At 37.9% G+C, this 15,789-nt stretch overlaps 2 protein-coding genes across 6 annotated transcripts in view; both read right to left on the bottom strand.

The window, feature by feature from the left end:
* Positions 1–15,789, bottom strand: part of LOC134210699 (neurocalcin homolog) — a 493,920-nt gene that overhangs the window by 391,811 nt on the left and 86,320 nt on the right. The window lies entirely within an intron of this gene.
* LOC134210698 (neuronal calcium sensor 2) overlaps positions 1–15,789 on the bottom strand; it is a 413,535-nt gene that overhangs the window by 324,333 nt on the left and 73,413 nt on the right. The window contains exon 1 of one of the 2 annotated variants that reach the window (XM_062686915.1): positions 15,694–15,717. The exons of the other annotated variant lie outside the window; for it this stretch is intronic. The gene's annotated coding sequence lies outside the window, so the exon portion shown is untranslated. Of the gene's footprint in view, positions 1–15,693; positions 15,718–15,789 lie in introns of those variants that run through there. 2 annotated transcript variants of the gene reach the window in all.

Genomic DNA, 15,789 nt, shown 5'->3' with positions numbered 1-15,789 from the left:
CTTTTTCCTTTATTTTTTCTTTCTTCCATCTTCCTTCTTTATTCCTTTTTCTTTTTATCTTTTTGATTCATAGTTGAACTTCATCTTAATCTCATTTCTTATTTCTCTCTTCATTACATGTCACTTTTTATTTCTCATTTTTTCCTTTATACTTCTCATTTCTCACTACTAACTACTCATTTCTCACTTCTCATTCCTCACTAATCAATTCTCACTTCCCACTTCATACTTCTCATTACTTACTCCCTTCTCACATCTTACTTTTCACTACTCATTTCTTGTGTTTTTGTCTTTTCGACCTTTTGTCCTTCGACCTTTTGACCTTCGCCGTTATGACACATATTCGACCTTTTGACCTTTCGACCTTTTGTCCATTCGACCTTTTGTCCTTTCGACCTTTTGACCCTTCGACCTTTTGTCCTTTCGACCTTTTGTACTTCGACCTTTTGACCTTCGACATTTTGACACAGATTCGTTGGGGGCATGGAGTGCGATCCTCTCGTTTAATAAACAATGTGCACTCGTTTGACTGTGAATATACAACAGTAAAGCGATTGTACGACAATTCCCCGAAAACCAATTCCCCGAATGCAATTTCCCCTAATGTAATTTCCCCGAATGTAACAATTCCCCGAATGTAACATTTCCCCGAATGGAACAATTCCCCGAAAACATATTCGCAATGTACTGTATGTATCCAAAAAAAGCAGCGTTTAAAGATACGTTCAAGTCTGTATTATTGGACATTACCAGCGCAATATCCTTTGGTGAAGATGGGCGTGGCCAGGAGTAGTAATCCTCGCTTTCGTGATTTTTATCCTAGATTGAAATCAAGGATCACACCTTCCTTGATTTCTGATAGCAATTTGAATAAGGATTTCAAAAGAAAAATATGAGTATCACTAGTGTCCAATCTACAAAGTACACCGTAACTATGCTACGCTTATCAGCTCAATATCCTTTGGTAGTATTATACTTATTGATCCTCCAAGATGTGTTTTTAAATTATAAAAATATCAGGGTAGAATGATTTCGAAGGTGCTTTTTGATCTATAATAGTCGAACAACGGCTGTGTTTTAAAAAAAGCAAAATCGCAAACGGCAATTCCGATTGAAAACGTTTTTGGTAAATATTTTTTTATCTTCGAAATCAAGCTTCTGTCCTGTAAATACCTTCTTAAGAAGTATGAGGCAATGGTTGATGTGAATCCTTCTAAAAACAAATATTGCGTTTGCCTAGACTAAGGCAATGGTGAATGTGATTCCTTCTTTAAAAATAATGCATTTGCTCGGACTAATGCAATGGTAAATGCGTCGCTTCTTTAGGGAGTGTTTCCCCAGATTATTATTGTTATTATTCTATCTTTAATAACACGTATCTGCCCGAAATAAGATAATATGGATGTAATCCATTCTTAAAAAGAAAACATTTCCGCGAGGTAAGGCAATGGTGGATGTGGTCCCTTCTTCAGAAGTAGGTGTTAGCTCGAAATAATGCAAATATGAATGAATTGAGAATGATAAAAAGGATTAATGTGCTCTCTTATTTTGATGCCAATTTGGCCAGAATAAGGAAAAAAATATATATGTATTGAATGTATAATATTTTATCGGAAAACATTTTGCCGAATCCATTTTCTCAGAATAGCATTAGGCTTTTTTTAGACATATAATTGCTCCATATCTGGCAAGCGCGCTCTTATTAGAGATGGGCAAAACAGCTCATTGCAGTGAGCGGATCTGATCCGTTCAGCTCATTGAAAAGAGTCAGCTCCTTGGATCAGCTCTTCAGTTCTTTAATGTATCATAATTGTTATAATAAAACATAATTGTTAATATTATTATTTTAATTATTGTTAAAAAATTTGAAAAATTTATGTCATTCATTAATTTATTCATTCATTCATCATTCATCTATTTACCTTTCTTTGAAATTTTTAAAATGTTAAGCTACTGTGAGGTAATAATTTCTATTGAAAAACCGACAATTTTAAACTAATAACATTTCTGACCGTCTAGTTTTGAAGTCTAGGAGTTCATTTAGAACCATCACATTTATTTCTATACAAAAACTAACTCAACATTATTTTCTATTCATAATTCTAAGTTACATTTTGTTGATCACGTTTCTCAAATCGTTAATTTGAATAATTCAGTCCCTAGTCTCTGATATGTATATGAACCATATCACGTGTCATAAGTTTTCTCTGGGGGCAGTAAATCAATGCCTTGTTTGCGCGCTTCTAACCCTTCTAACCATGCGTAGTTGACATTTTCATACAAGCGAGCCCATTCATCTATATTGGTTCCCGAAATGCGAGAGAAATAAAAACAAGAGAGTAAAAAAAATACAGAGCACGGTGCTACAAACAAACCGAGTGCACATGTAGCAGTATGCTGGCGGGAAAACCCGTCGCAAGTAAAAGATCCGCTTCGTGCAAGACACAGCTCCCAGTTCGGTTCGTTTGAACCACACGATTCGCTCGCTAGAATCGGTCGCGACTGATCCGGATCGAGATCCGTGTCGCACGGATCTGAGCTGGTGGCGCAGCTCTCGCTTCCATGTCACAGCAATTTCGAGCTGGACGACGACATGAGCGGAACTGAGAGTTGTTCGGATCTTCGGATCTTTTGCTTAGTACGGTTCGTTCGCTACCGCACTACTAGGTATTTTTTTGTGTGTCCGTTCATAGCGCCGAGTATGTGGGTATGGGTTAAGAAATAGATGGCAAGCTAGCTTATTTTTGCTTGTGTGTTTCTTATTCCTCTCTGCAGCAGAAATGATTTCTGTTGCTTGGCTAGATGGTGCTGTCGCTTGGCTTGATGGTGCTTGAGGTGCAAATAAAAACGATCAGCACGTGCGTTACTGGACTGGAATGCTCATGCAAGCTCGCTTGTGTTGTGTACCGCGAGCGTGGTATTTTCGTTTGTGCTGTACAAAATACAACAGCGCGCGTACTCGAGTGCGTACGCTCGAGGGAGTTTCTCTAGGCGCGTGCTTGACAAAGATTTCATCAATTTAAAGTGAGCTGCTGAGCTGGGCTTCTTTAAAAAAGATCCATGGCTCATCAGCTCAATGTAAGGAAGCGAATCTTTGGAACAGCTCCTGAGCGGAGCGCCCATCTCTAGCTCTTATAGTGAACAAATTATCTCCTCTTCTTGTCTTATTATGGACAGACGTTCTCTCTCGAGTTTATATAAAGAAGGAATTATCTCCTCCATTAGCATCACATCGGGTAGACGGGATCATGTAAAGAAGGCACAGTCTCATTGATTTACTTTGTTTCACACAAACGAGTTCATTTAAAGAAGGGACTACCTAGCCTCTTTGCCTTATACCGGGCAAATGTGTTCGTTTGAGGTGAACATTGTCACTTCCTTTGCTTTAAACCGGGCAGATGAATTCATCTAAACAAGGACACTAATACATTTAAAGGAAGCAAAATCTCTTCACTTCGCCTTGGGCTGTTTTTCAACTTAGTGTTCCACTAGCATTTCCACAGTTATTGAAACCTCTCCCGTGCCTGCCAGTTGCATGAATGTCTTGTGTGGCAAGTGCAATGGACACACTGTGCTCAAAAAGCCGAAAATGCTTCTCACCCGGAAGCGTCCTAAGCCAAACCGAGAATCAAACTCGCAACCTCTGGATCAGAAATCCTCCAACCGCTTTGTGCGCACTCAAAAAGAAGAGAGAAGCATTCGGGGAAATGTTACATTCGGGGAATTGTTTCATTCGGGGAATTGTTACATTCGGGGAAATGTTACATTCGGGGATTTGTTATTCGGGGAAATTGCCTTCGGGAAAATTGCATTCGGGGAATTAGTTTTCGGGGAATTGTCGTACAATCCAGTAAAGCACATGTGGAGATTGGACAAATCAAGCATCCTAAAGATATTCAATTTGCAAAAAAGAGAGCTAACCGCGGTGGAGGTTGGTACTCGTATTCTGATGGCTTTTCCGCAAACGTGACCTTTAAGTGGTCTTGTTGTGTAGGGGTTATCACGCCTATCTAGAGAGTAGGAGGTTGAGGGTTTGAGTCCTTCCAAGACACGTGGATTCTTTTTCGCAAATTTCATATCAATTTGTCCATTTCGAAACATGTGCTGTGCATATGCGCAGCCAAGATATTTAACAAAAAAATGGTTTTCGTACGGCCGAGTTGCCGAATAATATGCAATTAATTCAAATGATCAATAACGGCGCCGGCCACGTCCTTGTAGTCAGTTAGGTAAGGAATATTAGTAAGTATTTTTGATATTCGAAGACCATGTTTACCTCTGGGACTCCACAAAAACCACAGTAAGGATTATCAGTTAATCGGTAGACATCGTTGGGTCTGGATTCACTCTGATAAGCGATGCGACCATGTCATTTTGGCACAATTTTAACTATGATTCGGCCGCACAAAGCAGAACAAATTAACTAACTGCACACCGAGCAGGAGCACGATCAACCGCGTATCAATTGATTTACTTCTCGATCGCACAAAGCACAACTAAACCAAGGAGTTAAAAGTGTCGATGAACCGAGCATGAGCACGCCTCACCATGCATGACAGGGGGCATATGCAAAACGTTAAGAATCGCGTTCTGGACAACCAAAACGACGTGCAACATATATCCAAACTGTGCAGGATCGCGCACTGGACGATCGGAACGGCGCGCAGTACTCTGTACTTACTTGCTCGATGGCTATGACAAACTATTGAAGATCGCGCTTGTTTCGACCGGAGCAAAGCGGAATAGATGCCCATGAGCCACCGAGCACCAAATAGATATTTTATTATTTTCCCGACGACTGAAACAAACATGCACTGCACTTACTGCTCGAAGGCTTCTTCTCTTCTTCTTATTGGCATTACATCCCCACACTGGGACAGAGCCGCCTCGCAGCTTAGTGTTCATTAAGCACTTCCACAGTTATTAACTGCGAGGTTTCTAAGCCAGGTTACCATTTTTGCATTCGTATATCATGAGGCTAGCACGATGATACTTTTAAGCCCAGGGAAGTCGAGACAATTTCCAATCCGAAAATTGCCTAGACTGGCACCGGGAGTCGAATCCAGCCACCCTCAGCATGGTCTTGCTTTGTAGCCGCGCGTCTTACCGCACGGCTAAGGAGGTCCCTGCCCGATGGCTATGGCAAACTATTGAAGATCGCGCTTGTTTCGACCGGATCAAAGCGCAATACATGCGCATGAGCCCCCGAACACCGTATCAATCCCGTTTGGCTTAAATGGTTGTTTTGCAGAAAGGACATTTTCGGGCTAAATGGCTGTTTCTGCCAAACGACCATTTCTACCGTTCGACAAAAAAAAATCTATTCGGACAAATTACTTTTTCGGCCAAATGACATTTTCAGCCAAATAAACTGTTAGGGCAAACAACTTTTTCGGTCAAATTACCAGTTAGGCCGAATGTGCATTTCGACCTAATACCGTTTCGGACACACGTTTATGGGAGTTTGGTTAGAGTTAGATGGCACTCAGCCCAACGTGTTACTCAACCATGTGGCATTCGAACAAATGGCTTTTCGCCGAATGACTTTCGGCTAAACGACAGGAAGGGCCTTTTGGTCGAAAGCCACAAGGCCAAAAGGTGTTTGGCCGAACAAAACCATTAGGCCAAAACCCATCTGGCCTACAATTTTATTTAGGCGAAATGGACATACGGGTAAAAATGTCTTTCGGTCTACTGGCCATTTCGCTGAAAAAGTCGTTCGGTCGAAATGGTCGTTTGACAGAAAGGCCATTTAGCCGAAAATGTAATTTGGCCAAACGGGTGAATATTTTTGACCATATTAACCGTTCAGTAATCAACATTTGGCCGTTGGACCAAATAACATTTTCGGCCGAATAGCCATTCTACCAAACGAGCCATTCTACCAAACCATTTCGTCTAACAACAATTTAGACCAAACGACATTTCCGGCCTTATATCCCATTCGGCCAAACAACCATTTCAGCCAAACGACGTGTTAGGGAAGAGTGCTTTTTAGGCCAATTTAAAACAAAAAACTGTTTTCCGTTGTATAACCGCCATAACGTTCATTTCGGCCAAATGCAATTCGGTTTGATGATTTTCGACTTAACGTATTGTTCGACCAAATGGCTTTCCGCCAAATGTTTTTTCGGTCAAACGACCCTCACTCTTATTTAATCATTTTTCATTGAACTTCCGAAGAATTTTTTATGGACAATACCAGAAATTATCTGTAGAAATCCAAAGAAACTCCTTCAAAATTCCGATTTTTATCCATTGAATTATCGAACAGTGTTCTGAACAATATTAGTTAAAATTTCGTATGATTCACCGTGGGTATTCCGAAATATTCTCCATAGAAGTTTTTAAAAATACCGTACAAATTTAAAAGACAATGCATCCACAATGATGTTCACATTTTGAACAAATTCTGTGTAAACTTCGAAGAATACTCAGAACTCTTCCGTGGATTTTCCGAACATTTTCCTGTGGAAACTGAGAACAATTTTTCGTAAAAAATCTGAAGAATCTTTCATTTAAATTCTAACGAATTTCCCACGAAAATACCAAACAATTTTTCTTGGTTATATCAAAGTGCTTCCTTGGAAATTCCAAAGAATTTTCAAAACTTCAAAGCAGCTGCTATGGAAAATCCAGAAATAATTTTCAAATGAATATGAGGAGAAGCTCAGAGATTTTTTCCGACGAAATTCAAAAGATTCTCCCGTTGACGTTTCGAAAACATCCTGAAAAAATGCAGAAAAATCTTTCAGAAACGAACGTAAGACAATCTCCACGCCGATTTACGCCGCCGCCGACCAAAATTGTGACAAACGCTGCCATCGTTGATTTTCAGACCGGCGCAAACCTCTATAACCTTCCATAATTCGGCTTATTAAAAACTTCGTAGTCGTAGCTTTCGGAGTATTTGAGCGTAAGGTATTGCAGACAATACTTGGCTGTAAACAGGAGAACGGTCCCAGTCAACACAAGATCGTACATGATGTCACATAAGATGCTAAAGTGGAGGCCATATAGGTACTTCCCCATACAATATGTACGTATATCGCCTCCACTTTAGCATCTTATGTTGCATCATATACGATTCTGTGTTGACTGGGGTGGCATCGCACGAGTCAAAGGTAAAAGAGGTGTGTGAAGGACTGGATATTGTTAAGCTTACGGCAGACTACGGTGGGTTGGACACGTTGTTCGTATGCCGAAAAAGTGACAAGCGAAGATAATGTTCAACAGAGAACCCGGAAAAGATTGTAGGCTTCGTGGATCTGGGGGCGCTAAACGTTCAGCGTAGGCTCATCGAGGAGGAGCTGTAGCCCATCAAGTATCGAGTAAGTGTGAAGGGAGGAGTATTCTTTAAAAAATAAATTACTGCTGATCGCAGGGGTCGATATTATCCAAATGGTGAACACATATTATTTATCTTGTGTATAGACTATTATAGATAGGGTGGGCATACTATTATGAAAGCGATAGGTTTTTGATAGCGGAATTCATGCATTCAAGTGAGAAATCATCCTCATTTCATCACATAATGATCTTTAATCTATAGTTGTGCCCTTATCCAGAAGTGATAAAATATTAGTAATACAATAACCACGGTTCATATATTATTTAATTGTATTTGCAACTACGAAATGAAACTGGCAAGGCCTGGTACACACATCTAGTTTATGAATAAAACTTATCTAGTCTAGTCGACACAAAAATAATTTTAGTTTAAACTTTTTCAAAACCAGAACCCAACCGTTTTTCAACGTGAGTCTAACATATTCATGAATTTTAATTTTAATTTTAATTTTAATTTTATATAATTCATTAATTTTAGTTAAAAGGGAAATTTACTCAAAATATTCAGCCCCTAATAAAGATATGAGCAAAAAAAGTTGTTCCTTTTTCTCAGTGATTTCAGCTCCAAAGCTCAAAATTGTGTATATGTTTGAACTTTAATTTGGTGAAATAATCTTGTAGCTTTCAATCTAAGTTCATTTGTTTACAATGTTCTGAAAAACTCCGATGTGAATATGTACATTATGTAGAAGATTTTGGTTTGAAAAATGTATTAGAGGCAACCACTTTCCTCTGGTGAGACTCGAACCCATGTACCTTCCATACATTTTTCAAACCACAATCCTCCACATAATGTACATATTCACATCGGAATTTTTAAAGTCCATGTCGGGTGGCCAATACCCGAAAATAGGCAATTAGTTTTGATTGAAGTTCATTTGTTTTTTAAATGGCCCTTTTGTCTAGATATAGAAAACCGATTACAATACCAATAAATGCATTCATTTGTTTTCATTTGCTAAAAACCAAATACGTTCCAAAAGCTTCACAATGGAAAAGCAATAGCATTGCATCCCATTTGTGTATGTGTGTTTTCAATTATAATTGTTAAAATGGTCACTATCATTCTGTAGGACTACTCTTGCTTCTGCTGTATGGCAACGTACATTCCAATCCAACTATTTAGTTATGTACATTGAACCATGTTAAATAAACGAACATTCCGTAATAAAGCTAAAAATAATCCTATAATTAAAGAGGTGAGTGAGTTATTTGTGCGTGAAAGTGAACGCATACAATGATATGGAAATGCTAATATCATCTTCCAAATCAAGTCGTAAATTTTAATGATAAAATTAGAGGCGAAAGTACAGATTTGATAGTTTCGTTAGGCTACGATTTATAATCATCATTAAAATTGCCCTCTGCTCGCTTTCAAATCCACTTCTATATCAAAATCTTCATTCTTGTCTGTACTTACGCCTCTAACGAAAATATACGTCCAAGTTTAGGAGATGATCGCTGTAGAAATATACAATTAACCAATCTTGAACCATAACGAGATCTAGTTCGAGCTATTCAATTGTCTGATAACGAGTTTGAAAATGCATTTTTTTTTTCTAAAGGCTTAAAAATATTGAACCGGAGCATTTGTGTTCGAAAAAAAATCTGCTCCACTGTTGGAAAGGTGGTATTAAATTAATTACTTAATCGTCTCAATTCACTTGCTTTTCGGTAAGGTTATTCGTTGAAACTGTCACTTTTAAGTTTAAAATTTAATTCAAATTGAGCTAAATCCTTCCTTTTATCCATAATCAACTGAAAAAAAGCAATTTTTATTTTAGCACAATCCAGTTATAAGTTGCAATAAATTTGGACAGCTTAACTAACATAACACTCGTGATAGATTTATTTTATTTTATTTTATTTGATAAAAATAACATGGGAAACGTAGATGTTTCAACCCGTAACTATCGTGCACCTCTGTCGCCAGTCATCTGCCAGACGCACGAGACAATAGCCAATAACGAACTGATAATGATCGGCTTAATTACAATTTCGACTAATACAAGTTATTAGAAATGCAATTGGCGGGTGACAACGATGATGATGGTGGTGACGTGCGATGCGATGGCACCGACTGATTGGGGGAGCTGTCGATAATAATCGATTTGCGTTCACCCCTTTCTGGGGTTCAATTTTCGTTTGCATCCAAATTGGTTTTTGCGTTTCGATCCCGACCCGAGAACTCTCACCCGAGAATTCCTCAGTCTGCGATTGGACGTACATATGAAAAATTAAAAAAAACATATGTTTTGACAGTTATTGTAATGATTTCTCTCAAAATAAAAAAAAAACATTGAATGTATGTATTATATAATAACTGTACTGCACTGAATATGCATTTCCATAGCCTAGCGGTAAGATGTGTGACTACGAAGATGCTGAGATTAGTGTCCTTCGAAAATAAAAGCTGATTTGAAAAAGATAAGTGTTAAATTGACATAAAATGAGAATAACCCCACATTTTCTTTTACTCAGGCTTCCTCGTCCATATCCACACAAGAAAGGGGACAGGCGATTAAGCCGTTTGCCTTATGTAATTGTTTTATACCGTCACGTATGACGACGAGAACGCAACAATTGGTTCGTGGAGTTCCTTTTCCGTGGCGTGCGAATGGTGGTTCCAAGTTCTCCCGGCAGTCACGGACGGAAAATATGATTTTTTCAGTATAATAATCTCAGGATACGTTTGTGACGACGACGTCCGGTAGTTGTGGGGCGGGAAACAGGGAGAAACCGAAATGGCTTTGCGTGTCGATGGTCTCGCCACGCGAAATGATAAATAATTTCGACTCTCTCCACAGCGGTTTCGGAAGTGGTAACCTGCATCTATGTCAGTGGAGAAGTAAAATTTATTATGATTTGTAACGATTCGATTTTCATTGAGTCGATTTCGACGAGCGACCGAACAACGCTCGTAAACAAGTGGTTGATGTCGATGTTATGATCTAATTTGCATCCCTCTGCCGGATGGGTTTCTTCGCCGAGCGAGGAGAAACATTGTGTTCGATTGATTGATATTGTGTCTCTCATATGCATGCGGTGTGGTATGTGTGGTGGTGGAACATGTGTCAATATGCACACAATAATTCCTGGCCCGGGGTAGCTGATTGGTCGGTAATTAATGAAATTACGGCCAACAGCAAACGGGAGAACAAATTGCTCGATGCGACGAGATATTTGCATACGGGTGCGTGTTTGCATGCTGTATAATCTGGACTGCGCTCTGGCCCATGCTGAGCTTTTGAGATCGATAACTGAGCATATGCATGTCAGTATATGAAGCAAATATATTACACGCAGTTTGTTAGAATATTAAATTCAGTTATATCGTTTTAAATTTCGTATCGTGTTCCTGTAATGGAGCTACGTCATTGGTCAATGTCAGACCAAATGAACATTTCTTTCTTTTTAATAAAGATGTTCTCATGTAAGAGAGCTGAAAACACCACAAATTGAGTATCTTCTGACATGACCATTCACCATCCAAAAAATCGTTATTAGAACAAAAAAATAAAAATTTCATTAAACATTGGTTCCACAAAATTTCTTTTTTGGCCAAAACTTTGGTCAATATTAGTGCCGGCCTAATTCATGCAAAAGAAAACCTACATATTGGGATTTTTTTGTGTTCAGATGGTCCAAGACTAAAGACGAGTAAATGTTTCAAAAACCCAGTAAGAAAGAACAGAAAAGATAATATAACTAAATCCCAAATTTGGCTTTATCACAGTCCAAAACCTTTCCACTTTTCCTTTTAACGAACCTGGACCCTATGACCAGAAGAGATCATTTGAGGATTTCGAGCAGGAAGAGCCAAATTTATGAGTTTTATGAAATTGTAGATTTGACCTACTTAACAAAAATATGGCATTGAACTTATTTCATATTCTACTATTCTTTAAAATGAAATTTCCGTTTTCATTTAACTGCGTTTTGCATTTTATTTATTATCATTTTCGTTGAATATGATGCTTCATTGGATATTTGGAAACAGCATGCACTAGCAGCAGGACAAACTCTTACGCTGTGGTAACGATCTAAAGTTATTATGCAGGGGACGCAAAGGTTCCGAAAAAAACTGCATTTTAACGAGACAATAATCAATCAAACGGTAGAAACCTAAAAAAATGTTGGCTTGATTTTGGTCAAACATTAGCCGAAGTTGGAAGATTGGAAGTTGAAATCAAATTCAAAAATAGATTTGAAATATCTAGATTTAAATCTATGGCTAATCTGTACTAATAAAATAATTGCCCTAGAAAAGGTGCTGCTTAGAACAAACAGTTGTAGTATAAATAGAAATTCCAATGAAATTTGTTTAAAGAATTCTATAAATTCGATAAAATTCTCATCGTACTTGAAAATGACATGAAATTTTAAAAATGATGTGTACAAAATCGTGATATTAGGAGCCGCTTTATCAACATGGAGTTGCGGAGTGCCAAATAAACTCGTTGTACTTCAGGATCTTTTTTTTTTTTTTTTGGAAGATCATTGTACCTGCAACACTTTTTATCACTATTGCTGGAAATATTCTAATACACTTCAATTTTACCTGAAGCCTAGTACACGGGGGACGCTTTTTACGTGTTTTATTTTCATGATTATGGCTTTTTGGTTATTTTAACCATTGAAGGTTGACTTGAAGAAAATCAGATGATAGGTATTGAAATTTTTTGGAAATTTATTAATTTATGGAGAGAAGAAATGGGAAAAAGAAGAACAATGGGCTCCTTATAAATATGTAATAAAAATATGCCCAAGTAATATGAACAAATAATAAATATTGAAGAAAAGAAGATGATCAGTTTTGTTCACGAATACACACAAAAATTCGATGGGAAGACATAATATTTTGAAATGAAAAAAAAAACTGTCTTCTACTTTCGAAATTAAGCCTTTCGTGAAAGAATAAGTTTTAGTATCCTAGAAATATTTATTTGTGTCAAAACAGAATGATACAGCATTGAAAAAATAATTTCCTCAGATTTCGAGTAGTAAAAAGTAAGAAATCAGAAGTGAGAAATCAGAAATGAGAATTCCGAAGTGTTGATTGAAAAGGGAAGAATGAGACATTCTTCATTCCTCACTACACAAAAGAAATAAGAAGTGAGAAGTTCGAAGTGTTAAATGGGTAGTGAGAATTTTCTTTCTTGCTTCCTCCATGCTCATTCTTACTTCCTTCTTTTCTTCTCCTTTTTTCTTCCTATTTTTCTCTTCTTTTTCATACTTTCTTCTTTTTTGTTCCTTCCTCCCTTTTCCTTTTCATTTTCTTTTTCCTTTTCCTTTCCTTTTTCCTTTCCTTTTCCTTCTTCCTTTTTCTTTCTTTTCTTTTTCCTTTCCCTTTTCTTTTTTTTCCTTTTTCCTTTCTTCTTTTTCCTTTTTTTTTTTCCTATTTCACTTTTTCTTTTTCCTTTGTCCTTTTTCCTTTTCCTTTCCCTTCCTTTTCCTTTTTCCTTCCTTTCCTTTTCCTTTTCCTTTTCCTTTTCCTTTATCATGCATCCTTATTCCTAATTCCTTATTCTTTATTCTTTATTCTTTATTCCTTATTCCTATTCCTTATTCCTTATTCCTTATTCCTTATTCCTTATTCCTTATTCCTTATTCCTTATTCCTTATTCCTCATTCCTTTTCCCTTTTTCCTTATTCCTTTTTCCTCATTCCTTTTCCTTTTCCTTTCCTTTTCCTTATTCCTTTTCCTTTTCCTTATTCCTTTTCCTTTTCCTTATTCCTTATTCCCTTTTCCTTATTTCTCATTCCTTATCCCTTTTTCCTTTTTCCTTTTCCTTTTCCTTTTCCTTTTCCTTTTCCTTTTCCTTTTCCTTCTCCTTTTCCTTTTTCCTTTTCCTTATTCCTTATTCCTTATTCCTTATTCCTTATTCCTTATTCCTTATTCCTTATTCCTTATTCCTTATTCCTTATTCCTTATTCCTTATTCCTTATTTCTCATTCCTTATCCCTTATTCCTTTTCCTTATTCCTTATTCCTTATTCCTTATTCCTTATTCCTTTTTCCTTATTCCTTTTTCCTTATTCCTTATTCCTTATTCCTTATTCCTTATTCCTTATTCCTATTCCTATTCCTATTCCTATTCCTTATTCCTTATTCCTTATTCCTCTATTCCTTATTCCTTATTCCTTATTCCTTATTCCTTATTCCTTATTCCTTATTCCTTATTCCTTATTCCTATTCCTTATTCCTTATTCCTTATTCCTTATTCCTTATTCCTTATTCCTTATTCCTTATTCCTTATTCCTTATTCCTTATTCCTTATTCCTTATTCCTTATTCATATTCCTTATTCCTTATTCCTTATTCCTTATTCCTTATTCCTTATTCCTTATTCCTTATTCCTTATTCCTTATTCCTTATTCCTATTCTATTCCTTATTCATATTCCTTATTCCTTATTCCTTATTCCTTATTCCTTATTCCTTATTCCTTATTCCTTATTCCTATTCCTTATTCCTTATTCCTTATTCCTTATTCATATTCCTTATTCCTTATTCCTTATTCCTTATTCCTTATTCCTTATTCCTTATTCCTTATTCCTTATTCCTTATTCCTTATTCCTTATTCCTTATTCCTATTCCTTATTCCTTATTCCTTATTCCTTATTCCTTATTCCTTATTCCTTATTCCTTATTCCTATTCCTTAATTCCTTATTCCTTATTCCTTATTCCTTATTCCTTATTCCTTATTCCTTATTCCTTATTCCTTATCCCTTATTCCTTATTCCTTATTCCTTATTCCTTATTCCTTATTCCTTATTCCTTATTCCTTATTCCTTATTCCTTATTCCTTATTCCTTATTCCTTATTCCTTATTCCTTATTCCTTATTCCTTATTCCTTATTCCTTATTCCTTATCCCTTATTCCTTATTCCTTATTCCTTATTCCTTATTCCTTATTCCTTATTCCTTATTCCTTATTCCTTATTCCTTATTCCTTATTCCTTATTCCTTATTCCGAGCCTCTTGAAAGGAGGCTTCCGAGCCTCTTGAAAGGAGGCTTCCGAGCCTCTTGAAAGGAGGCTTCCGAGCCTCTTGAAAGGAGGCTTCCGAGCCTCTTGAAAGGAGGCTTCCGAGCCTCTTGAAAGGAGGCTCTGAGCCTCTTGAAAGGAGGCTTCCGGAGCCTCTTGAAAGGAGGCTTCTGGCCTCTTGAAAGGAGGCTTCCGGGCCTCTTGAAAGGAGGCTTCCGGGCCTCTTGAAAGGAGGCTCTGGCCTCTTGAAAGGAGGCCTGGCCTCTTGAAGGAGGCTTCTGGGCCTCTTGAAAGGAGGCTTCAGGCCTCTTGAAAGGAGGCTTCTGGAGCCTCTTGAAAGGAGGCCTGAGCTCTTGAAAGGAGGCTCTGAGCCTCTTGAAAGGAGGCCTGAGCCTCTTGAAAGGAGGCCTGAGCCTCTTGAAAGGAGGCTTCCTGAACCTCTTGAAAGGAGGCTCTGAGCCTCTTGAAAGGAGGCTCTGAGCCTCTTGAAAGGAGGCTTCTGAGCTCTTGAAAGGAGGCTCTGAGCCACTTGAAAGGAGGCTTCTGAGTCACTTGAAAGAGGCTTCCGAGCCTCTTGAATGGAGGCATCCGAGGCCTCTTGAAAGGAGGCCTGAGCCCTTCTTGAAAGGAGGCTCTGAGCCTCTTGAAAGGAGGCTTCCTGAGCCTCTTGAAAGGAGGCCTGAGCCTCTTGAAAGGAGGCTTCCGAGCCTCTTGAAAGGGAGGCTTCCGAGCCTCTTGGAAGGAGGCTTCCGAGCCTCTTGAAAGGAAGCTTCCAAGCCTCTTGAAAGGAGGCTTCCAAGCCTCTTGAAAGGAGGCTTCCAAGCCTCTTGAAATGAGGCTTCCAAGCCTCTTGAAAGGAGGCTTCCAAATTCTCATCTCTTACTACTCACCACTCCCAACTCACTTCGAATATCTCACTTCTTACTACTATCTTCTCAAAATACCATAATCCAAAGTTTTAGCAACGTTAAATATATAAACTAAGAATTGAATCGAATGTTGTTGAATAATAATCGAGAAGTCATATGAAAAAGTACAGTAGAGAGTGAGGAGGAGTGTTTCAGAGCACTATAACAAAGTTACCGTCGAACACAAAAATAAAAGAAATGTGATATTAAAAATTGGTTGACATTATTCTTCATTCTTCAAGAATTTTGGGAAAATAAAGAAAGCGATTCGAAAACAAACCGTGCTACATCTCATAACCTATTATTCCGGAACTGGCGTAAATTTGAACTTTCTCAACAACCATCACGAACGAGCAACTGGCCGAAACATAAATCAATTAGTCTCATAAATCACCCACAGCGCCCAACGCCACGACAATTAGGGATATAAAAGCACCACAAAACTCACCTGTTGATCAGCACTGTTGCTCTCAGCAATGTTGTTGTTGCCGCCAAACATCAAGAATGATTTTTATATATGCACCTTACAGTGAAAACGCAGATG

The sequence above is a fragment of the Armigeres subalbatus genome, chromosome 2, assembly GCF_024139115.2.
Source record: "Armigeres subalbatus isolate Guangzhou_Male chromosome 2, GZ_Asu_2, whole genome shotgun sequence".
NCBI classification, from domain to species: Eukaryota; Metazoa; Arthropoda; class Insecta; order Diptera; family Culicidae; genus Armigeres; species Armigeres subalbatus.
This window is presented reverse-complemented; position numbering and strand designations above follow the sequence as displayed.